A 24,405-nucleotide genomic window follows, 5' to 3' on the forward strand; every position below is an offset into this window, starting at 1 on the left:
TAAGCGCCCCATGCAATGCCTCATCCCCACCCCGCCCCCCCAGAGAGCCCCGGCCCCGCCCCCGCCATCTCCTAACACGAACTCACGTGTCCCGGGGTCCAGGCCCAGCCCTGCCCCCCCCCCGTATTAAACTGCCCCGCAGCTGGTCGGGGTGGAGCTGGGGCGGGAGCGCGGGGGGTGTCGAAGTCTGTCTGGCTCTGTCCGGGGACAGGATACACGTGTCCGCCCCGCGGGGATGTTCCCGGCGCCCCTTGTAACCTCCCCACCCTCCCGGCAGGGACAGCGTCACCCCCGGACAGACCTGAATGAATCCTTCCCCCAGCCCCCCCCCCGCTGTGCCCGCCCCCAAAGCCCTGCCCGGTCACTGCCCACCCCTGTGCGGGGGCACCAGCACTGTGCCGGGTCGTGATGGGAAATTGTCCACGCTGGCCCAGGAGAGATGTGTGTGTCCCTGCTGCCCCCTGCTGGTGGGGCTGAGCCCTGCTCTGTGTGTGTGTGTGTGTGTGTGTGTGTGTGTGTGTGACACTGTTTGTATCCAGTAGGAAATGGCTTTGCAGCAAGTGACACTGACACACACACACACACACACAGAGACTCACAAAGGGACTTGCACAATCCCAAGAACACTCACACACAACACACCCAGAGGGACATGCTAGCCCAACCCCAAAGAGAGAAACAATCACACCCCCAGCCGCACTCACAATCACACCCCCCCCACACCACAATATTCACAATCGTGCTCAGAGACACAACTGCACACAGTTCACTCCCACTGCTCCTAACACAAGGACCTCCTGCCCCACACAGCCTGTGCCGAGGCCTGTGGAACTCACTGCCACTGGACAGCTACCAATGAAAATGATCCCCTCGTGTTGGATCATCTGCTTGGCCCCCCACTCCCTCTCAGGGTGCGCTGTGCAGCATGGCTGGGGATTGTGCAATGGCCCAGCACCAGGCAACGCAGAACAGACACCACATGCCCTGCCCCACCTCACCTGAGCTGCTCTCCAGGTGCATTGGAGCCCAGCACCCCACACCTTGGCATTCCTGCCCCACAGGGGATGAGCTGCAGCCTCTGCCACACTTCACAGAGGGGAGAAGAGTCAGACCAGCCAGCCCTTGTAAGATGGGGAAATCACCACCGGGGTCGATGGTATGGGGGCTGTGACATACAGAGAAACGGTTGTTGCACTGGCAGAGGGCAGCAGAGCATGCGCACACACACAATTGCAAACATACACAAACACCTGCACAAATCCAGCCAACACCAACACAAGCCTGGGAGCCAGGGGATCAGAGTAGGCTGGGGCTGGGTCACTCCACTTCCTGCAGGAAGTAGCCAGCTCCCCATGTCCCACGATGGCCTGGGGCCAGCCCCCTTCTGCTTCCCCCCGCGCAGGCCTTGGGCCTCAGCCTGCTCTGCTCCCCTGGCTCCCAAGCTTGGGAAGGGGGGAACTGCCCCACAGCACTCGCCGGCGGCGTGGCTGGGAGCCAGGGGAGTGGACCAGGCTGGGGCTGGGTCACTCCACTTACCATGCAGTGAGTGCAGGGGCGGGGGCCATGGGGAAGAGCCGGGCAGCCCCCCCTGCAGCAGCTCCCCACCCCAGCTCACCTCCGCTCCACCTTCTCCCCTGAGCTCGCCGGCGCCGCTCCACTTCTCCCGCCTCCCAGGCTTGCGGTGCCAATCAGCTGTTTAGTGCCGCAAGCCTGGGAGGGGAGGAGAATCAGAGCAGGGGCGGCATGCTCAGGGGAGAAGACGGAGCAGAGGTGAGTTGGGACACGGAGTGGTTCCCCTGCGTGCCCCTCCCATTACTTGCTGCAGGCAGCCCCCCCCCCACATCCCCATCATGCCCCAGCTCACCTCCACTCCCCCGCCTCCCCTGAGTGCGATTTTTAGTGCCCCCAACCACTTGGCACCCTGGGCGGCCGACTAGTTCACCTAGTGGTTGCACCAGCCCTGGCCACTGCCTGTCAGCAGGATTCATCGTCCTCCTCAGTGCGACTAAATCTCCTCACCTAGACAGTCGGTCCGTCCGCTGCACCCCAATCCCCCATGCCTGAGCCTCCCTGCCAAAGCCCTGCACCTTGCTCCAGAGAATTAAGTCTCACATCTCACTGGGAACTCGACTTCTTGTGCCCAGAGAGTCTCAGCCCCCCTCAGCAGATGACCTGAGAAGAACAATGTCCCCCTTTTCCAAAGAAGAGCTTGGAGGGGTTTTTATCATGTTACCAGGTGGCCTAATGGATAAGGTGTCTGAGTGTGGATCAGAAAACTGAGGGGTCAAGTCCCTTGGTGGTTGTGTTTCTGCAGTTGTGCTGAACATCCTGCTCCGTTCAAGGCTAGAAACTCTTCTTGGCCGCTCAGGCCAATGCTCTGACTTCAGGTAGAGCCCCGGGAAGAAGTTGGGGGGTGGGAGTCACAAAGGCTGGGGCATGAGCCCCAGGCGCTTCCAGCCTTTGCCCTTCCTGACTTGCCAAAGAAAGTGGGCGGCTTCCCGGGCTAGCGTGTGCGCCTGTCCCTGTGCTGGAGGGTACTTGCTACATAGCGTCTTCGGAGCCTGGGTGTTTCTCTGCTTCTCGCCAGCTGGGGAAAAGCCTCTTGGGGTAAAATCTCCTGCCCCACTGCAAAAGTCAGCACCTTGAGTGGGACCAGTCAGAGGCCCCACCATGGGGGCTGGCCCTGCTTTCCTACCATCTTGGGACGTTGGCCACAGAGCATCAGCAGCCGCCCCGCATGCTGGTGACCTTCAGTGGGTGTTTGGCATGGCAGGGAGCAGCCTGACTGGGTGTTTTTGTGCCTGTCTGAAAGCCACACCTAGGCATGGTCCTGCCCTCCTCCAGTCCTGACCTCAGTTGCTCTGTGGCTTTTAAGCTTCCCTTGGAGCTGTCAGCACCAGCCGCCTCTGCTCCAGGTGCCCAGAGGAGGAGAGGTGTTGCTGGGTCACTTTTACAGATGCCCCTTCCCTGGTACTGCCCTTGCTCAGCTGCGCAGAGGAGCTTCCATCCCCAATCCCTGCCTGTCACTGCCCAGCAGCCCTCTGGCACCATTCCTGAGGGTCAACCTGCCTCGCTCTCTTCCTGCTATGTTGGGAAAGACAGCTCCCATCTCTTCTTGTTAAAGGTTAGGTGGGCCAACTAGGAGCAGAAGCCCATTCTATGTTTTCCTACTGCAGAGCCCAAGCTCAGGGACTCACCTTGGGTGCAGGCACTGCTGTGCTCCCAGAAAACAAGCCACCACTGCACAAAGAGAGATGAAAGGACCCACCAAAGCCTGGGATTGAACCAGGGACCTTTAGATCTTCAGTCTAACAATCTCCCAACTGAGTTACTTTGGCAGCTGCATAATAGTTTTTTGGCCTGTTGCTTCTCTGTCTGGGATGTGTTTGTCAGCAGTTGCACACAAAAAGGACAGGAAAACGAACGGCTGCTCCACACCCCCACCGGAGGAAGCCAACGCCCTTAGCTGTGGGGAGTAAGAAGTGGCTGTTGGCTGACAGGGCCTGTCCCCGAGGAGCTGGAACAGCAGCTGCCGCCTCCCCCTTGGCTCCAGGCTGTGGGAAATGCTCATTGCCTGGCTGCATGGGCGGCTGCTGCTCCATGCTCTGGAGAGCGTCTGTATTGCTTTGTCAACCCCCCGTCTTCACTGAGCCAGTCTGGTAAGGTCCCAAGTGCCCCCTCCGGCCTGGCAGCTGAGAGTCTGTGCAGACATCAGCCCCCCTGCCAGCCCCACAGGCAGCAGCAGCGCCAGCCCCCCAGCACCACAGGGGCACTCGATGCACTTCCTGTGGGGAAATGGCTCCTTGGTGTCCAGCTGCTAGAGTGAGAGCCAGGAGAGAGCAGTGTCTGGCTCACCGTGGGGGAGAGAAGAGACCTGGTGAGTGCAGATCTCCCTCAGCCTCCCCCGCAAGGCTGGTCAGTTGAATTGTCACTGTGATAGTCGGTGCTTCCCATCAGGGCCGGCCCTAGAGGGGTCTGTGACAAATCCCCCATTTCCTCCCCAGGCCCTGCCCCCACACCAACCCATCCCCCAAGCCCCCCCCCCCATCCCATCTCTTCCCGCCCTGCCTTCCCGCCCCATTCCTCTCCCTCCCCCACCTCTTACTGTCCCTTCTCCTCCCCCTCCCCGCCCAGCGCCTCCCTCACCCCACTGAACAGCTGATCACTGGCAGGTGGGAGGGGCTGAAGGGGAAGAGGAGGAGCTTGTCAGCAAGGCCTGTAGTGGGGCGGGGGAGCTGGTTGCCAGTGGGCACTGAGCACCTATTTTTGCTCTGTTGGTTCTGCAGCCCCGTAGCTCCCATGGAGTCGCTGACTTGGCTCCTTTCACACTCTAGAGAGAGGAGCAGAACCAGGGCTATGGCTGATCTATGGGGCACCAGGTGAGTGGCAGAGGCTTCAGGTGCTGAGAGTTTGCCTGACCCCTCAGGGACACAGTGTGAGGGGGTGTCCCAGGCATCTCTATGAAAGGAGCAGAACAGGATTTACTTGGGGTGGGGAGAGATTTCAACTCCAACACCTTAACCACTCGGCCATCACAGCTGTGAGCACAAAGCTACCCCAATGCCAGAGAAACTGGTAAAGAATCCCAATGCCCAGGCGTGAAGTCATCTGAACTACAGGATTCCCACCGCAAACCTGACACACTCTCAGCCCCCCCAAACACACTGATTTCCAAACACACTGTCTCTTCCCCCACGTACACACAACACACTCCCTGTCACACTCCACCCCCGTCCCCCATTTGAAAAGCACGTTGCAGCCACTTGCACACTGGGATAGTTACCCCAGTGCACTGCTCTCTGTGGCATTGCCAGAGCTGCTAATGTGGCCACTCCAGTGCGCTTGCAGCTGTCAGTGTGAACACACGGCAGCGGTTTCCCTGCTGTGGTTTCACTCCCAGTGCTCTAAATCTGCAAGTGTAGCCAAGCCCTAAATTTGCCAGACCAACCGAACTCAGTAACTGCCCTCCACCACCATGTGCAGTGAGTAGGAGCACCGTGGAGCACACACCACACTTGCTGGCTCAGCCTTGTGCATGGTGGGGTGGCCACCTCCCCGTTGATGAGACCTGGTCCCACCATCTCTGTGGAGCTCCAGGCTGCCCTGCTGCCATCCCTGTCTGTGTTGTCTTCTCTAGCAGTTGACTGGAAGGTGAGCATTGGCCACATGCCATGTAGCTGTGTTGTCTCAAAGGGCGAAAGCAGGAGGAATGGTGCCTTCATAGCCCACCCAATGTTCCATAACATAGTTAAGGAAAATATTTCTCAATGAACTCTCAGTAAAAGATCAGAAGCAGCCAGTGTCTGCATCAGTCTACGAGCATTGGTATTTTCTTGAAATTTGTCAGACCAACCTAACTAACACCTAACACACATTTGAAGTTCTTCTTTTCACACTGTTGCTCATTCTCAGGTTCTGCTTTGTCTCCAGACAGATCCATTCTCTTTCAGGACGGCCTTGCTCTTTCTGTCTCTTTCGCTCATGGATGTTTTGGAGTAAACACTCCCCTTCCCTCTATTCTCAGACAAACACTAGTATTAACTGTTTGCTGCTGATGGGTTTAGAAAGCATTTGTTAAGTGGAAGATGCCATTTCTGGGGGATTGCTCCCAAAATCCAGTACTTTGGGTTCAAATGTCTCCCAGTTTCCTTGGTGAAAATAACACCAAGGCTTCTTTGCAATCTACAAGAAGGAAGGAGTTTTTCTACCCCAGCTGGGACTTGAACCCACAATCTCAGGCTGAGGAAGCCAATGCCTTATCCATTAGGCCACTGGGGCCCTGAAGAGCAGTAGAAAGAAGGATGGAAATTCCCTCTCAGGATTGCACATTCCTCACATTCACTCAGAAGCCAAATACCCATTTAATGGCCTTACAGAAACGTCTGCATCCCCTGGCAGCGAGGCACCTGGGCAGGTGGCTGACAGAGCTGAGCACCACCTTTCTGCCAGCCATCGTTAGAGAAGAACCCCACCCTGGAGTCACCCCTCCCTCCTTCAGCACCTCCACGGCTGTGGCTCTGAGTGGCAGTAGGATGATTAGGGGGCGAATCCGGGGCTGGAAGGGGGGTAAGGTCGGCCTGTAAGGAGGAACCAGGTGGGGCAGACCCAGGGGGAGGCTGTGGGCTGCTGGTCGGTTGTTGGGATCCGAGCTCTAGATCAAAGCTGCACAGGGACCTGACACCCAGGGTTATAGGGCCGACATAGTGACCCTCTTACTGGCCTCGGTGACCCCCAAACCCTTGTTACTAAGGGCACTGAGGAGTCTCTGTCCCTTAATAACTTCTGGGAGCTCCCAGCAGGCTGCGGGCGTCAGCCGCCTCCTGCCTCACAGGTTAGACTCTTGGCGCTGTGCCAGCCGCCCCCTCGCTTGCAGGCCCCGTGTAAGAAGCAGGAGGCCTGGTGCTGGCAGAAAAGGGTTTTGATTGATCGAGCTCTGTGTGATGGGCACAGGACGCTTCCACTCAGTAGCACAGCAGGGGGGGAGCAAGGGGAGCAGCTAAGGGTGTCGGGTGCCTCCGGTGGGGGTGTGGAGCAGCCGTTCGTTTTCCTGTTCACACTCCTCTGCGGTGTGAAAATCGGGGAGGGGAGGCAGAAGCCCCACTTCCCTCCCGAAATGACGCCCAGTGGGGGAAGCCAGGACAACAGGGTGGGGCGGCAGGTGGTGGCCAGACTCTCACCGCCAGGGTCTAGTCTAGCTCAGGGTCCAGCTCAACTTCCTCCCCATGCCACTTGCCTCCAGTCCCCTTCCCCCACCAGGTCAACCCGGGCACTAGGGCAGGAACGGGGTGAGGCAGCAAGTCAAGCTGAGCAAGGCAGGCAAAAGCGAGTCTTGTCTTCATGGGCACCTCCCAATGACGTCCTTTTTGTGTGCAACTGCTGCAAAAACATCCCGGGCAGAGAAGCAACAGGCCAAAACACTGGTGTACAGCTGCCAAAGTAGCTCAGTTGGGAGAGCGTTAGACTGAAGATCTAAAGGTCCCTGGTTCACTCCCAGGCTTTGGCAGGTGCTTTCATCTTCTTTGTGCAGGGGCAGCTTGTTTTCTAGAAGCCCAGTGGTGCCTGCACCCAAGATGAGCAGGGTTTCCCTGGGGTAAAGCAATTTTGGGGGCCCCTTCCATTAAAAAAAAAGTGGCAATACTGTATTCTCATGGGGCCCCTGCAGGGTTACAGAACAATTGCCCCACTTGCCTCCCCTCTGGGTGGCCCTGAAGGTGAGTCTCTGATCTTGGGCTCTGCTGTAGGAAAACATAGAATGGGCTTCTGCCCCTAGTTGGCCCACCTGACCTTTAAGGATGAGAGCTGTCTTTCCCAACATGGCAGGAAGAGAGCAAGACAGGGTGACCCTCAGGAATGGTGCCAGAGGGCTGCTGGGCAGTGACAGGCAGGAATAGGGGATGAAAACTCCTCTGTGCAGCTGAGCAAGGGCAGTACCAGGGAAGGGGCATCTGTAAAAGTGGCCGTGTGGAAGGTGGAAGGGATTTGGGGGCCCAGGAGGAGGTGCTTGATGTTCAGTGCCTTGGAGCAGCTGGACTTAGCCATGGTGGGTGTTCAGGAAATGCCCATTAATAACTCTAGGGTAGCTCAATAGGCAGAGGGTGATTGGAGGAAGGGCCTCCTGGCCAGGGAAGAATGATGGGGCTGGAGTCACATTTGTGGTGCGAGTACAGAAGGTGGTGGAGCTCCAACCAGGGAGGGCATTACTGGTGGGCTTTGTGCTCTGTGGCACTGGTTACTGCTATATTAGTGTGTATGGTCCCCAGTTAAGGCATGAGAGGGAAGATCAAAGGCTCCCTTCCTCTGGACTGCATGATGTTCGTTGTTGTTGTTGGGGGGGGGGGTTAATTGTGTCAGCCAGCCTGAGCACCGCTGGTCCTGTTTTCCCAACCGTCAGAGGAAACATTTTCACAATGAGCACTACCTGGCGCAGGTCTGTAGTGAGGTCGGCTTAGAGGAGCTCACTCCAGCCACAGAGGGGGTTCACCTTTCTGCGGGGACAGACCAGGACTCGCATTAACCGGATTTATGCTCAGCTTTTGTGTCTTTAGCATGTTGCTTCTCAGATTCTTTCTTGGCCTGACTTGTTACACTTTGACACTTAACAGGCCAGAGTTTGTGCACCTTCCTATTATCCTCACTAGGGTCTGATTTCCAAATTTTGAGGAATGACTTTTTGCCTCTAACAGCCTCCATTACTCGGCCGTTTACCTAGAGTGGCGTTCTGCTGGTCCTCCTATTGTCGTTTCTGATTTAGGGCAAACGTTTCATCTGAGCCTCTAATTGCGGCGGTTTTAAACGGTCTGCATGCTGCTTGCAGGCACCTAACACTTGTGACAGCAGCTCCTTTTAATTCCCATCCAACCATCTATACTTATGCCGATAGGTTGACTTTAGGTCTTTAACTTTGAGCGGTAGCTGAGAAGATGGTAAATCGGGCAGAAACCCATTCGACAAACCTCTTCATTTCCTTGTTATTTCCTGACTTCTTCATTCATCCCCTTTTCCTTATTTCCTGGCTGAGGCGGTGGCCTGCCAGGGAGCTCCCCGGCTCCTCTGGCTGCCTGGGCTGAAGGCAAGAGGCAGGCCTGGGCGTGGTGAGGGCCTCCTGTCCCGTAATGAGGCCGCAGTGCTTCCTGGTCCCCTTTTCCCACCCACACCGGCAGGCGGCTGCTGCGGGAGAACACGAGGGAGGCTCTCGGGATGCTAGGCAGCGCTGTGTGGCTGTCAGGGGAAAGACCCTTCTTCTCTAAAGATGGCTGGCAGAAAGGTGGTGCTCAGCTCTGTAAGTGACCTGCCCAGTAGCCTCGCTGCCAGGGGATGCAGACATTTCTGTAAGGTGCAGAAAGAGGTTATTTGGCTTCCAAGTTAATATGAGAAATATGCATTTAGGAGATTGAATTTCCATTTTTCCACAGGGCCCCAGTGGCCTAATGGACAAGGCAATGGCTTTCTAAGTCAGAGATTGTGGGTTCAAGTCCCATCTGGGGTGAAAAACTGCCTCTACATTGCAAGGAAACCTTAGCCTTATTTTCACCAAGGAAGCTGGGAGATGTTTGAACGCAAAACATTGGATCTTGGGAAAAATGCCCCAGAAATGGGCATCTTGACAAATGCTTTCTAAACCCCTCAGTAGCAAACAATTAATGCTAGTGTTTGTCTGAGACTAGAGGGAAGAGGAGTGTTTACTCCCACACCTCAGTGAGTGAAACAGACGGAAAGAGCAAGGCCGTCCTGAAAGAGAATGGATCTGTCTGGAGACAAAGCAGCCCCTGAGAATGAGCAACAGTGTGAAAAGAAGAGGTTGAAATGTGTGTTAGATGTTAGTTAGTGTTAGAGGGTTTATCCCTTCACCCTCCCATTAGCGGGTCCTTCTTGCGTACACACAGAGCAGCAATACGCAAAGTCCCAAGGTGCAAACAATTAGATGTTTATTGGGTTGAACTTCCAGCAAGCAACGATTCCAGTTTCCTTCCTCGGTGTCCCCATCCCAGCCCTGACGCCACAGAGCCTTGCCTGTGTCCCTGTTCCCATTCACCCCCTTAGCAAGACATAGGACATATGGTGACACATTTCCTGATAGGGCCAGGCATCAAGGTGGAAGGTGCTGATATTCCATTTGTCCCACTGCCCCGTGCGTAGTACAGGGCCCTGCACCTTCTCTCGTAGGAGCCTGCCACACCTGTTCCAATTAGTGTTCCAGACTTCCCACTATAGTGGGCCCGAGAAGGTTGGGTCCAGGTTGTCTAGTACAGGGGGGAGGGGCTTACTCCATTACTTCTCGGTTATTTCCATAGGCAACGTCACACAAGTATACTTAGCAATACACCAGCCACTGTAACAATCCACAGCAACACCGAGAGACCTGAGCACTGCCGCATGGTCCAGCATCCCGGCCACCACCGAAACACCTCCTCTCCTCCTTCGACGGGGTCAAGCCCTTAACATGCCCAGTTGCTGGCAGCTGCAATATGCTGCCGCTGCAGGTTTTCGTGCTTTTGTCCATATCATAAGTCCATTGAATGTCCACAGAGAAATGGGTTATTGTCCAAACCAACTTAACCACGTGCTGTGGAATCAGGCCATATGCCCTGGTTCGATTATTCACAGCAGGAAGATTCACAGGTCTATCTGTGCGCCAAAGCCCAGAGAGCAGTGTGTAGTGTGGAATTTGGTTAGGGGCTGGGGTAATTGTGCCCCCAGTAATATGTACATTTCCAGCAAAACACCTCACACGCAGTACACCCAATTGTCCACCCCTTGCCACGGGCCATTGGGTGTGCTCCTCCACGGCCATCAGGGAGGGGCACATTCAAACATCTTCTCTGGATTTACACCATTTTACACACCCCTCCATTGATTCCCAGCGAGCAAATCCCCTTCTCATTATTCCCATATGGCTTGTGGGGCCCACCTCAGCTGCCGATTCACTTCCAGATACCACGGTAGCTATTACACAGGTGCTGGCCTCCTTGTCGAGCATTTTGAATTTCCATACACATCTTCCCCCAGGTCAGCCTTTTGAAGCCATCCCCACTCATGTCATGAGGTTTTTCTGTTCATTGAAACACAACAATGCTAACAACAAGACAAACACCACAGACAAACTATACAAAACATAGATTCATGGTATTATGGTTTAGTCTTTTGCTGGCACCAGCTTGCTCGTAGAGTGTCTGAAAAACAAAAGAAACAATTTCCACACACACACACACCCCCGTGGGGACAGATTAGTGCTTAATAATAATAATACCACTTCCTTTTACAAATTTCCTTGCTAATTGCAGGAAAAACAGAAGAATTCCCTCCAGGCTGTCCTTATTTTGTTCTATAGTCAGATAGTGAATTACTCCCCTCACTGGTCATTTATGAAATTCATGAAGTGGTGTGCCTCAGTTTCCCCTCTTGTACAACAGACCAAGTTTGCAATAGTTTCTCTGCTGTACCAAGGTTTAAGTTTATCCTCATGTAAGCAGAGTCAGGATGAGCCCTACCCTGACATCTGGTGGTACATTATGAGGAGTGGGCAAAGGAATTTTAGGAATGTGCATTTGCATTGGTAAACCCACTCCACTTAGCATAACACACAGCAGCATGGGAAGGTTATTTTCACACTGTGGAATCCCCAATTTCTTTGTTATTGGGGCAGGAAGGAAAAAAAGGGGCTGTTACCTTAATTATGTGAATGAGGAACTATGAGACTGCTTTATGACAGAAATGACTCAACCTACATTAAATAGTACTTGCCAGACAAGGGACAGGGGTTCCAAAACCCAGTGAAGGGAGAGAGGCTGGGGACTGGTGTGTGTACCTGATGGTATGGGCCCCTTTTGAGGGCCTGGAACACCAATTGCACTTCCTCCTCTCTCCACTGTTAAAGAGCAGAGCTAATTTTGAATCCTTTAGGAGTCCATCTAGAGGCTGCTGACCTGAATTCACGTTGGGCCATGTGGCAGTGGGGCTCTCCTACTACAAGTTGAAATCACTAAAAGAGCTAAGCTTACTAAGCTAAGATCACTGAGTGCTGTGTTAAGTGGTGGGAGAGCCTGAAGATCTATCACCAAGCAGCTGGCAGAGCGGAGCAGTCTGCAGCACGTTGGAGCAGCCCATGGAACAGTGAGCAGTGTGGAGCGGTTTGTGGGGACGGCTGACGTGGTTCACGGGTCTGCTGGAGGAGCGCACAGCTGGTGGAGTGGAGCCAGTCGTGGTGAAGGCTGCAGCAGAACTCCACGGAGAAGCGGGGCAGTCGGCCCTGGCCCACGTAAGGTGTCCCTAGCACCCTGTGTGCCCCCATTTCCACCCAGGCTGGGGTAAAACTCTGCAGATAAACTTTTGAACTCTGGGGTGGCACTGACCGGAGACTGAGACTTTTGGGTTGTTGGACTTTGGGGTGATTGGACTTAAGACCCTAAGGACAGTGCCAAATGTACTTGGAGGGGGTTTTGCTCATGGTTTGTGTATAGTCCTGTTTGTGGTGTCTCTCCAACGTGATGCCACATTGTTTCCTCCTTTATTAAAAGGATTTTGCTACACTCAGACTCTTTGCTTGCGAATGGGGAAGTGTTGCCTCCTAGAGGCGCCCGGGGGGGTGGTAGGTAATTGTCCCAGGTCACTGGGTGGGGGCTCGAGCCGGTTTTGCATTGCGTTATTGAAACGGAACCCCTGGATACTGAACCCGGCCATTGTTGCTGCCAACTCAGAGGGGCAGAAGGGTTACATTTTGGGGGCTCGTCCGGGATCCCTGGGTCAGTACCCCTCGCAAGCACCTGTTGAGTGTTCAGCTGTGTTGGGGAAAAAAATTGTGTTTATATTTTGAGGAAATTACTGTTTGTATAATGGCTAATATGTCGGGTTTGTTGGGCCCCGGTCCTGCAGCCTCTAGCTCAGAGGCGGCAGCCTCAGCCAATGATTGGGCAAAAGCACTGGGGCATATATTGGAAAAGATTGTGTTGGCCTATGCTACGTCAAACTCTTGTCGTAAGTTAAGGTTATTTGCTGGGGAAGAGGAGTTTGAACCCTGGTTGGAGCATACCACTGAAATGCTGCGGGAGTGGGCCGTACCTGATGTAGAAAAGCGAAGGTGTCTAATAGACAGCCTTAGTGGCCCAGCATTAGATGTGCTTCGCACCCTGAAGCTCATTGACCCTAAGGTCAGTGTGAAGGACTGCCTAGAGGCCCTTGATAATACCTTTGGGAGCGTAGAGAGCCCTGAAGACAGTTACTGTAAATTCCTTGATTCCCGACAGGAAAGGGGTGAGAAAATTTCAGCCTATATACAGAGGCTGGAGAGACTGCTTCAGAGAGCTGTTATGAGGGGAGCAGTGACTGCTGAGCGGATGGATCAGACCAGACTGGCTCAAGTTGTAAGAGGGACTCAGTATCAGAACCCGATCCTACTTCATCTCCGACTAAGAGAACGGCAGGATCATCCCCCAAGTTACTCCCAGCTGATAAAGGAGGTCAGGGAAGAGGAAGAAAGGCAGGCTGCCAGCGAGTGTTGGGAAGCCCAAACATTGGAACCAGCCAGCACAATGCCACTGCAAATGGCCAGTGTACTGATGGTGAGCACTACAGAGGAACTTGCCCAACAAATGCAGGTCCTGACAGAACGGATAGCTGAGCTGCAAAGCACCGTTGACCGAGCTAAGATTTCCAGGAATAAGGAGCCTCAGACTGTGACAATGGAGAAGTCAGTATCTAGAGCCACTGTCCCACCCCGGCGAAGGGGGAAAGGGCAATTCTTTTGCTATCGGTGTGGCCAGGATGGGCACAGTGCTACTAACTGCCATAAGGAAGAGAACCCCTCCTTAGTGTACGAAAAGCTGAGGAGCAGTTGGGAGAGACCCAGTAGCGGCCGGAAGGTCTGGGGACAGAGACCACCTAGACCTACAGGATTTGAAGATTCCCCCAAAAGAGACCGTCCAGCTGGGATCCCTGCAGGACTGATAGGGCCGAGCAGAGGTCATGGTGAGGATTGAAGGGGTGGAGTGTAAAGCCGTGCTTGACACTGGATCTCAAGTGACTATTATATTTCAGTCATTCTACCAACAGATGCTTAGGCACCTGCCTATACAACCACTGACTGGCATTGGTCTGTGTGGCCTCAGCATGGATGAATACCCCTACCAAGGGTATGTCATAGTGCACCTGGAATTCCCAGAGGAGGTTGCTGGGGTAACAGAAGAGGTAGACACAGCTGCCTTAATATGCCCTGACCCTAAAGGGACCTCTGATGTGTCTGTGCTGATAGGGACCAACTCCAGTCTCTTCAAGGTGCTCGCGGATTACTGCAGACGACGGGCTGGGGACCAGTACCTGAGTACCCTGATGATCCATACGCTTTGTGCTGAAGCCTATAGGAAGATTGAGAGTGCTAAACGGAGACATCTGAGCTACCGATTGGGGCACTGAAGTACATGGGCACAACCCCCTTAGTAGTGCCCGCAAGGACAGAGCAAGAGGTGCTTGTCATGAGTACCAGGCTGAAAGGCAGTAAAGGGACATTAGCAATGATAGAGCAGCCAGTTGAAGGAGAGCTCCCGGAAGGAGTGCTGGTCCCCAGTGGAGTCATAACCCTACCTGCTGAAGCCCAGGAAAAGGTGACTATACTGATTGCTAATGAAACAAGTCGAGATGTTGTTGTGAAGCAAGGACAAAAGATAGCAGACCTCTTCGAGCCTGAATCAATTGTGAAACCCCAGTGTGAGACTCAAGTTCCGACAATAGACCCAGCAAAGTTTGACTTTGGAGATTCACCATTGTCGGAGGAGTGGAAAGATCGTCTGAGGAGGAAACTTTGTGAAAGACCCAAGGTGTTCTCACTGCATGAGTGGGATGTGGGATGTGCAAAAGGAGTAGAGCACAACATCAGACTACATGACTCCCGACCTTTCCGAGAGAGATCTAGGAGGCTTGCTCTCTCCGAGATGGAAGATGTGCGACAACATCTTCAAGAGCTGGCTGCAAATGGCATCATTACAGAGTCCCGCAGCTCATACGCCTCACCCATTGTGGTGGTCCGTAAAAAGAATGGGAAAATCCGGATGTGTATTGACTACCGCACCCTGAACCGCCGTACAGTGGTTGATCAGTACACAATGCCTCGAGTCCAAGATGCTTTAGACTGTTTACTGGGAAGCCAGTGGTTCTCTGTGTTGGATCTTCGGAGTGGATACTACCAGATCCCTCTGGGTGAAGAAGATAAGGAGAAGACAGCCTTCATCTGCCCATTAGGGTTTTATCAGTTCGAACGCATGCCCCAAGGGATTTCTGGAGCACCTGCCACATTTCAACGTCTTATGGAGAAAGTTGTTGTAGACATGAATTTACTGCAAGTGTTAGTTTATTTGGATGACCTGATTGTGTTTGGAAGAACTTTGGAAGAGCATGAAGAAAGACTTCTTAAAGTGCTTGATAGGTTGGAGGATTATGGTTTGAAGCTTTCAATTGACAAATGCCAGTTCTGCAGGACCTCAGTGAAGTATGTGGGCCACATCGTGTCCCAAGAGGGTGTGAGTACTGATCCTGATAAAATAGAAGCACTCACTACATGGCCACGTCCAAGCAACTACAGAGAACTCAAGACTTTCCTTGGGTTTAGTGGCTACTACCGCAGATTTGTAAAAAACTATGCTACAATTGTAAAACCCCTCAATGATCTTACCAGGGGATATCAGTCCAGCAAGAACAAATCTAAGACCAGGAATAAAAGGCCTTCCGTGCAGAGACACTATGGCCCCTTCGAACCCTTTGGGCCACGGTGGAATGAGAGATGTGAAAAGGCTTTTCGAGAAATCATTACTTGCCTAACTCATGCCCCTGTCCTAGTCTTTGCTGACCCAAGCAAACCATTTATCCTGCATACAGATGCCAGTTTGGAGGGTCTGGGAGCAGTACTGTACCAGGAGGCGGAAGGCACGCGTAAACCTGTAGCCTTTGCCAGCCGAGGACTGTCTGATAGTGAAACACGCTATCCCACCCACAAGCTGGAGTTCTTGGCCTTGAAATGGGCCATCACTGAGAAATTTCGAGACTACTTGTATGGTGCTCAGTTCCAGGTGTGGACAGACAACAACCCACTAACTTATGTGTTAACAAGTGCTAAACTGGATGCTACAGGGCAAAGATGGGTGGCCGCTTTGGCTAGCTATGACTTCAGCATCCAATACCGATCAGGGAGAAGCAATGTAGATGCAGATGCATTGTCCAGGCGTCCACAAGCACCAGGAGTTGCTGTGATACCCATGGATGGAGTGAGAGCTATTTGCAGTGTGAGTCGCCGAGAGCCAGAGGCCCATGAGAGCCTTCATGGATGCGTTGCTGAAGCTTTGGGACTGCCCCCTGAATGCGTGCCTTCTGCTTCAGTGAACTATATTGCTTTGGACCAATCTCCCTTGCCCGTGCTCAATGCGGCTGACTGGCAGGAAGCCCAGCTGCAAGATATTGACATTCGTGATACGCTACTTGCCAAAAGGGAGGGGCGAGGCCCAGCTGCGGTTTTCCCACCTACCCCAGAGGGCAAACTACTATTGAGAGAATGTACCAAGCTAAAACTGATTCAGTGAGAGCTACACCGTGTGACCACAGACCCTCTACAAAGGCAACGGAACCAACTAGTGCTGCCAAAAGAGTACAGAGGCCTGGCCATGAGGGCCCTGCATGATGACTTTGGACATTTAGGGATGGAGAGGACCCTGGAACTTATCCGAAGTAGGTTCTATTGGCCCCGGATGGCTGAAGATGTTCGCAGGAAATGTGAGACCTGCGCTCGATGTGTTCAAAGGAAAACTCTGCCCACGAGGCTGCATATCAGAAGAACCTTACCCGCAACAAACCTCTGGAGCTGGTTTGCATTGATTTCTTGTCTTTAGAAGTGGACAAGAGGAATATTGGGAACATTCTGGTTGTGACCGACCATTATACGCGATATGCGCAGGCATATCCCACACGTGATCAGAGGGCCACCACTGTCGCCGGGTACTTTGGGAAAAATATTTCTCAGTTTATGGATTCCCAGCCCGGATACACTCGGATCAGGGACGAGACTTTGAGAGTCACCTTCTGAAGGAGGTGCTGAGGATAGCAGGAATTAAAAAGTCGAGGACAACGCCTTATCACCCGCAGGGTGACCCTCAGCCAGAGAGGTTCAACCGAACCCTGTTGGATATGTTAGGGACTTTGCGGCCAGAGCAGAAGGCAACCTGGAGCCAACATGTTGCATTTCTGGTGCACGCCTACAACGCCACCAAGAATGATGCTACGAGTCACCCCATATCTCTTGATGTTTGGGCGAGAACCAAGATTACCCATAGACCTGTGCTTTGGTGTATCAGAGGATGGCGATAGCTATGAAACCCATCAGCAATATGTATCCCGACTACGAGAAAAGCTGCGGGATGCTTACCACTTAGCTGCATCTGCAGCTCAGAAGAATGCAGATCGTAACAAACATCGATATGATGCTAGAGTACGTCCGCAAGAGCTCCAGCCAGGGGACAGAGTCCTGCTGCGAAATTTGGGTATTGCTGGCAAACACAAGATAGCTGACAGATGGAAGGCAATACCTTACTTGGTGATGGAAAAGCTAGGAGACCTGCCGGTCTACAAGATCAAACCTGAAGAGGGTCCAGGGCAGACAAAGACCGTGCATAGAAACCTTTTGCTCCCGGTGGGGGAATTGGTAGGCAGCCCTTATGAGATGGGCCACAACAGGGCAATTGGGCAGAACGAAGGTGCTGTACCAAAGCCACTTCCCAACGTGGACAGCCAGCCTCCTGCAGCTAACCTACCCCTACTCAGCACATCTGAGAGTGAATCTGAGGAGGAAGACACAACCATGGTGTATCCTAGGATGAAGACAAGATTGCAGTCTCGATCAGCTGAATCAAAAGAGACTACCTCCTCTTCCGCCCTAAACCCTATGGCAGAAGTATTTAGGCCCATTCCTGACACTCCTGAGCCACTGGTGGAACCCCCATGTAATGACTTACACAGATTATTGGACAGTGGCGACATACAGATGGAAGATGTCCCAAGCACCTTCGATCCTCCACGGTTAGAACTAGAAATGCAGGGGCCTATGCCAGTATCTGAGGGGAACTCACAGGAAACCTCCCCATCCGTCACTCAAGAGGATGTCCCCCCTACCACAGCAACAGAGTTTCTTCATAGGCGAGACAGAGTAATAAGACCAGTGAAACGGCTAACTTACGATGCACCTGGGGTGATTAGTGAGGAGCCAATACCTTTAGCACACAGGTTTGTGAAAGCTAAAGTGGGCTATCTGAGGCCCTTTGGAGGGGACCAGTAAGTTGGTATAGTAGGGAATGTGATTTGTCGGGACGACAAATTCTCGGCTGGGGGGAGGATGTAAGCAGAGTCAGGATGAGCCCTACCCTGACATCTGGTGGTACATTATGAGGAGTGGGCAAAGGAATTTTAGGAATGTGCATTTGCATTGGTAAACCCACTCCACTTAGCATAACACACAGCAGCATGGGAAGGTTATTTTCACACTGTGGAATCCCCAATTTCTTTGTTATTGGGGCAGGAAGGAAAAAAAGGGGCTGTTACCTTAATTATGTGAATGAGGAACTATGAGACTGCTTTATGACAGAAATGACTCAACCTACATTAAATAGTACTTGCCAGACAAGGGACAGGGGTTCCAAAACCCAGTGAAGGGAGAGAGGCTGGGGACTGGTGTGTGTACCTGATGGTATGGGCCCCTTTTGAGGGCCTGGAACACCAATTGCACTTCCTCCTCTCTCCACTGTTAAAGATCAGAGCTAATTTTTAATCCTTTAGGAGTCCATCTAGAGGCTGCTGACCTGAATTCACGTTGGGCCATGTGGCAGTGGGGCTCTCCTACAAGTTGAAATCACTAAAAGAGCTAAGCTTACTAAGCTAAGATCACTGAGTGCTGTGTTAAGTGGGAGAGCCAGAAGATCTATCACCAAGCAGCTGGCAGAGCGGAGCAGTCTGCAGCACGTTGGAGCAGCCCATGGAACAGTGAGCAGTGTGGAGCGGTTTGTGGGGGGACGGCTGATGTGGTTCACGGGTCTGCTGGAGGAGCGGCACAGCTGGTGGGGTGGAGCCAGTCGTGGTGAAGGCTACAGCAGAACTCCACGGAGAAGCGGGCAGTCGGCCCTGGCCCACGTAAGGTGTCCCTAGCACCCTGTGTGCCCCCATTTCCACCCAGGCTGGGGTAAAACTCTGCAGATAAACTTTTGAACTCTGGGGTGGCACTGACCGGAGACTGAGACTTTTGGGTTGTTGGACTTTGGGGTGATTGGACTTAAGACCCTAAGGACAGTGCCAAATGTACTTGGAGGGGGGTTTTGCTCATGGTTTGTGTATAGTCCTGTTTGTGGTGTCTCTCCAACGTGATGCCACATTGTTTCCCTCCTTTATTAAAAGGATTTTGCTACACTCAGACTTCGTGCTTGCGAGTGGGGAAGTATTGCCTCCTAGAGGCGCCCGGGGGGGTGGTAGGTAATTGTCCCAGGTCACTGGGTGGGGGCTCGAGCCGGTTTTGCATTGTGTTATTCAAACGGAACCCCTGGATACTGAACCCGGCCCTTGTTGCTGCCAACTCAGAGGGGCAGAAGGGTTACACTCAGGTAACAGCTGAGAGACAGCTGTAGATTTAGCTTTAGCACTGTACATACACCCACACACTCCTTAGGGTTAACCTGTCCGCCTTATTTTCAGACTTGACTTGTTTTTTCATCTCCCTTTCCTGGAGGGCCACAATCTGAGTCTTCCAGTAGCTTGTTTGCTGACCAGATGTATTTATTATTTGCAGCTCCTTTGTGCTGCCACTGATGGGCAGTTCTCTCCTTCCCCCATCAGCTAGGTCATTTGCATTCACACCGGCTTTCGGGCTTGGCTTTTGGATCCAAAGCCATCAGCAGCTCAGAGACTGTCTTAAAAGGGACACAATCAACTTCCACCTGAGTTCTGATTACTTTCCACTTTCATCTTCTGCTTCAAAACACACAGATCTGAAAAAGAAACCACAACCTATTGTGGCTCCCTTTGGAGCCCTAATGGGGTTTGAGCTAAGTACCATGTTTTGTTTGCATTTCTTTTACCCTTTCTCCAATATACACTGCACACGTCCTGGGAAAAAGCACATTCCTTCCATAGTTTAACCTTCATGACATTATATTACAAACCATAAGTCTCAGTTTAGGTTTTTAAAACCTTACACAATTACACAAAACATTTTGTTTTGTCTAACAGCCCTTGCACTGCAATAATTTTTTTTTACACAACTGTACCCCGATTACACGTCCATCTTGTACAACCAGAGCCAGCCAGGGGCAGGCAAGTTAAGTGCCAATAGAAACCCCTGACATTCCTTTAGTGATTTTGCTTACATTACCCAGGAGTCAAATCGTTTTGATGAGATCATCTCTCCGCCTGCTGCCTGCAGCCGTCCCCTATAGACCGTTTCTGTGGGCAAAGGGCCCATTTCCCCTCAGAATGGCTGTAAAGGCTTCTCGGGACAAAACATAGTGGTGGTAGCAGCCACTTTACCTGACCCTCTTGTATAATTTAATTACTAAGCTTCCATCCAACGTGAGTGCACAGAGCTGCACATACAGTTACCTTTATATAACTGGGTTTTATTATTAAACCAAAAACTGCCCTTCTTGTAACACCACAACTGTTGCCTTTTCCTATTTCCACAACTCACAAATGTTTACTTTCCTCCAAACTCTGTATTATTAATTTTTGCAAAACCCTGGGCGGCTGCACTGCAGTGCTGGGGTGACTCTGCAGGGGGAGAAGCTGCTGTGGAGCCATGTAGAGCAGGTGCAGGAAGGAGCCGGGGTCACTGTTCACATTGTGAACTGCACAATTTTCCAAATTTGGGAATGTCCGAGAACAATTCTAAGGGGAAGGTGAATGCAGAGCAGTGACACTGGAGGTGCCCAGACCTCCAACGGGGGCGGCGTGGAAATTAATAATGGGAAGATCATTTGCAAAATTAGTCGTCACTGACAAGATTTGTCTCTTCTTATTTCCGGTTGCGGTGTTATTTAGTGGAATCAGGACATATTTTTACTATGTTAATTAAACACATACTTTTATTTAACTGAGCCAAAAACTTAGTGTCACTTATTTTTTTCTCTGTCCTAACAAGAATGAATTGAATTTTGTGACTTTCTGGAAAGTGCAGCGAGATGAAATGTGGGGAATTCAGTCTCTGTGTTTGTGAGCTGATGTTTTCCTCTCACAGGTCAGTGCCTGCATTGAAATACCCAGAGGGATCTAAGGGCTGGTGTACGCTGGGCACAGGGGTGTTTGCAGAAGGGGCGGGGCCTCAGGTGGAAGGGGCGGGGCAGGGCGTTAGTTTCCCCCAGCTGGCGGTTCACGCCCTGCCCATGGTGTTGCAATGAAAGAGGCTGCCCAGTCTGCACTTGTAGTGAGGTTCCCCCACTACGTGGCTGCAGGAGACAGGCAGGTGACAGCAGGGGAAGTGGCGACACAGGAGCTCTCAGCAGCAGGGTGATGGACAATGCCGTGGAGCAGCAGCGACGCAGAGTGAACAGGGCAAACCGAGAGCCAGTTGAAGGAGTGGCAGCAGCAGAAGCTGAGAGTTTGCTTGATGCCTTCGCCCGCTGCTGTTTTCTGCTGGTCGCTGGGTGACAGTTCCTGCCTGTGGCAGCTGGGGGCTGCGGGGTCCCCTCGCTGCCTGTGGCGGCCGGGAGCCGGGGGGGTCCCCTCGCTGCCCATGGCACCCAGGGTCCATGGGGTCCCCTCGCTGCCCGTGGCGGCCGGGGGCCATGGGGTCTCCTCGCTGCCCATGGCGGCCGGGAGCTGGGGGGTCCCCTCGCTGCCCGTGGCACCCGTGGTCTATGGGGTCCCCTTGCTGCCGATGGCACCCGGGGTCCATGGGGTCCCCTCGCTGCCCGTGGCACCCAGGGTCCATGGGGTCCCCTCGCTGCCCGTGGCAGCCGGGAGCTGGGGGGTCCCCTCGCTGCCCGTAGCGGCCGGGGGCCATGGGGTCCCCTCACTGTCCGTGGCAGCCAGGGTCCATGGGGTCCCCTCGCTGCCCGTGGCGGCCGGGGGCCATGGGGTCCCCTCGCCGCCCATGGCGGCTGGGAGCTGTGGGGTCCCCTCGCTGCCTGTGGCGCCCAGGGTCCATGGGGTCCCCTCGCTGCCTGTGGCGGCCGGGGGCTGTGGGGTCCCCTTGCTGCCTGTGGCGTCCGGGGTCCATGGGGTCCCCTCGCTTCCCGTGGTGGCTGGGGGCCATGGGGTCCCCTCGCTGCCCATGGTGGCCATGGTCCGTGGGGTCCCAATGGCAGCTGGGGGCTCTGGCATCCACCTGCAGTGGCTGGGAGCTATGGGGCCATCTGCAATGGCATTTGGCTGAGGCTTCTCCTCACCCCCCATGGTGACTGTGCACACCAGGCTCTGCCTGTGGTGTCTGAGAGCTGGGGGCTCCCTCGCTTGCCTGTGTCAGCTGGGAGCTCCAAGGAGCTGCAGGGTCTATTAGCAATGACGTGGGGCTGCAGGGTCCTCACGCCATCAATGCCTGCTGGGAAATCCTGGGTCTGCTCACAGCGGCTGGGAGCTCTGGGGTCTACTTGTAGGAGCTGGGAGCTGCAGGGTCCATATACAGTGGTGTGGGGCTGTGGGGGCTCCCCCGCCACCCATGGCTGCAGAGGTAGTATATATATTGTGTGAATGGTGCTCACATAACACAGAGAAAGTTGCCTATGCAGCTCACAATAGTAAATAGGGTCAGACCAGAAGTTCTCTTCTTTCCAAGTGGGAATTGTGCAGGGAGGAACAACAGACCTAGTGCAGCTGTGTTGCCACTGTCTACTAGCACTGAAATGGTTCCGAATGCCTTGGGTCAAGTGGCACCAGTTCTAAAAGTAAGGGTGATTTAGTGCTGTGGTTTTCAAACAGGGATATCCAATGGTCTTCCAGGGGGTACAGCAACTCATCTAGATATTTGCCTAGTTTTACAACAGACTACATAGAAAGCACTAGCAAATTTGTAACAAATTAAAATTCATATGTTGATCTGTTTATACTGTTCTCTAAGTACAATACTTATATTCAAGGGATTTATTTTATAAATATTGCATCTGATTTTGTAAGCCAGTAGTTTTTAAGTGAGGTAAAAAATGGGGGTATGCAAGAGAAATCAGACTCCTGAAAGGGGTACAGGTGTCTCTAAAGGTTGAGAGCCACTGATTTAGTGCAGGTACCACCGGTAACATGGAACCCTGCAAAAACTTCTAGTGCAGATGAATTTGAGAGCAAGCCAGAGAGAAACAGCTGCGGAGCATGCTAGAAAGGGCTGACCTGTCCGCATTGTCTGTGCCTGACAAGCTGTCATGTGCTACAGAGGAGCCTGTGAGAGGTATGGCAAAGCAAGAGGGTTTGATTAGTTGCTAGGAGCTCCACATGCTAATCAGGAGGTGTGTTTCTGTAAATAGCGACATAAACATCTTCTAATGGCCAGTGTGCTAAAGCTGTCTCAATTGTGCTTTAATGAAATGGGGACCTGGTTTTAGATTTTTGTTCTTTAATTCGCTGGGGGTGAAACCCATTGTATGAAAACATTCACCGTGGGAAGAAAGCTTGTGCATATTAGCCTGGATGTGTAGCCGAGGACAGTTTTGTTAAGACTGTACTTTCAGGGATCATTTCTATAGTTTGTAACTAGAGAAGTGTGGTTGGAAGTGTATGATCTCGCTAACCACGAGGATGAGTTAAAGTGTTCTCTTCTGAGCATGAAGTGAGTGGATAGTATTGCTTTAATGTATTTGCTGTCTGCTAGTGATGAGTGTTCTTGTTTTCCTTTTGGGAAGCTGAGAGGAAAAGAGCACAGACTGAGTGGTTAGTCCTTATAAAACAAGTTTAAAAATAAATGTTTTGGCTTTTTTTGTATTATCTGAACTTGTTTAAAGCTTTTCTTCAGTTCTCTTTAAAAAAAGTAAAGGTAGTGTGAAAATGGTGTTTTAGAAGTTTCTAGTTCAGTACTTACTGAAAGAGTTTAAAGATTTCTTTATGCTGCTCTCTCTTTTTTTTCTTGTAATCTATTTCAGTATTTAGGTAGGGTCCTGTGTCTGCACGTTCTTTTCCTTTTCCATTTGCCTCTCCACTTCTCTCTTCTTCCTGTCCCATTTTTTGGGAAGCCCCTATTTTTACTTCTCCTGCTCTGGCAGGGGGTACGCAGTTTGCTCTTGGCCCCAAGCACATCAGACAATCCACACAGGATCTGAGAGTTGCTGTCTCCTGGCTGTATAGTGTGTAGAGGGTTCTAAAGCTGTCTCAGGGTATGTCTACACTATGGGATTATTCTGATTTTACAGAAACCGGTTTTTGGAAACATATTATATAAAGTCAAGTGCATGCGGCCACACTAAGCACATTAATTCGGCGGTGTGCGTCCATGTACCGAGGTTAGCATCGATTTCTGGAGCATTGCACTGTGGGTAGCTATCCCATAGTTCCCACAGTCTCCCCCACCCATTGCAATTCTGGGTTGAGATACCAGTGCATGATGGGGCAAAAACAGCATCGCGGGTGATTCTGAGTAAATGTCATCAGTCAATCCTCCCTCTGTGAAATCAACGGCAGACAATCATTTTGCGCCCTTTTCCCTGGATTGCCTGAGCAGACACCATAGCACGGCAATCATGGAACCCGTTCAGCCTTTTGTCACCATCACTTTATGTCTACTGGATGGTGCTGACAGACGCGGTACTGTAACACTACACAGCAGCATTCCCTTGCTTTTTGCAAGTTAACAAAGATGGTTACCAGCCATACTGTACCATCTGCTGCTTTGCAAGTTTACAATGATAGTTACCAGTTATACTGTACTGTCTGCTGCTGTCCTGGATGCTCCTGGCCGGCCTAGGTGAGGTTGGCCAGGGG

At 52.5% G+C, this 24,405-nt stretch overlaps 3 non-coding genes across 3 annotated transcripts; all 3 read left to right on the plus strand.

The window, feature by feature from the left end:
• The first annotated feature begins 6,930 nt into the window (after positions 1–6,930).
• On the plus strand, positions 6,931–7,003 carry TRNAF-GAA. Its single transcript has one exon. It is a non-coding gene; the product is annotated as a tRNA-Phe (tRNA).
• A 1,910-nt stretch (positions 7,004–8,913) lies between these two features.
• Positions 8,914–8,986, plus strand: TRNAR-UCU. The gene has a single exon. It is a non-coding gene; the product is annotated as a tRNA-Arg (tRNA).
• A 14,160-nt stretch (positions 8,987–23,146) lies between these two features.
• LOC120389513 lies at positions 23,147–23,363 on the plus strand. Its single transcript, XR_005590985.1, has one exon. It is a non-coding gene; the product is annotated as a small nucleolar RNA U3 (small nucleolar RNA).
• The last annotated feature ends 1,042 nt before the right edge of the window (positions 23,364–24,405 follow it).

The sequence above is a fragment of the Mauremys reevesii genome, linkage group 23, assembly GCF_016161935.1.
Source record: "Mauremys reevesii isolate NIE-2019 linkage group 23, ASM1616193v1, whole genome shotgun sequence".
Lineage (NCBI taxonomy): Eukaryota > Metazoa > Chordata > Testudines > Geoemydidae > Mauremys > Mauremys reevesii.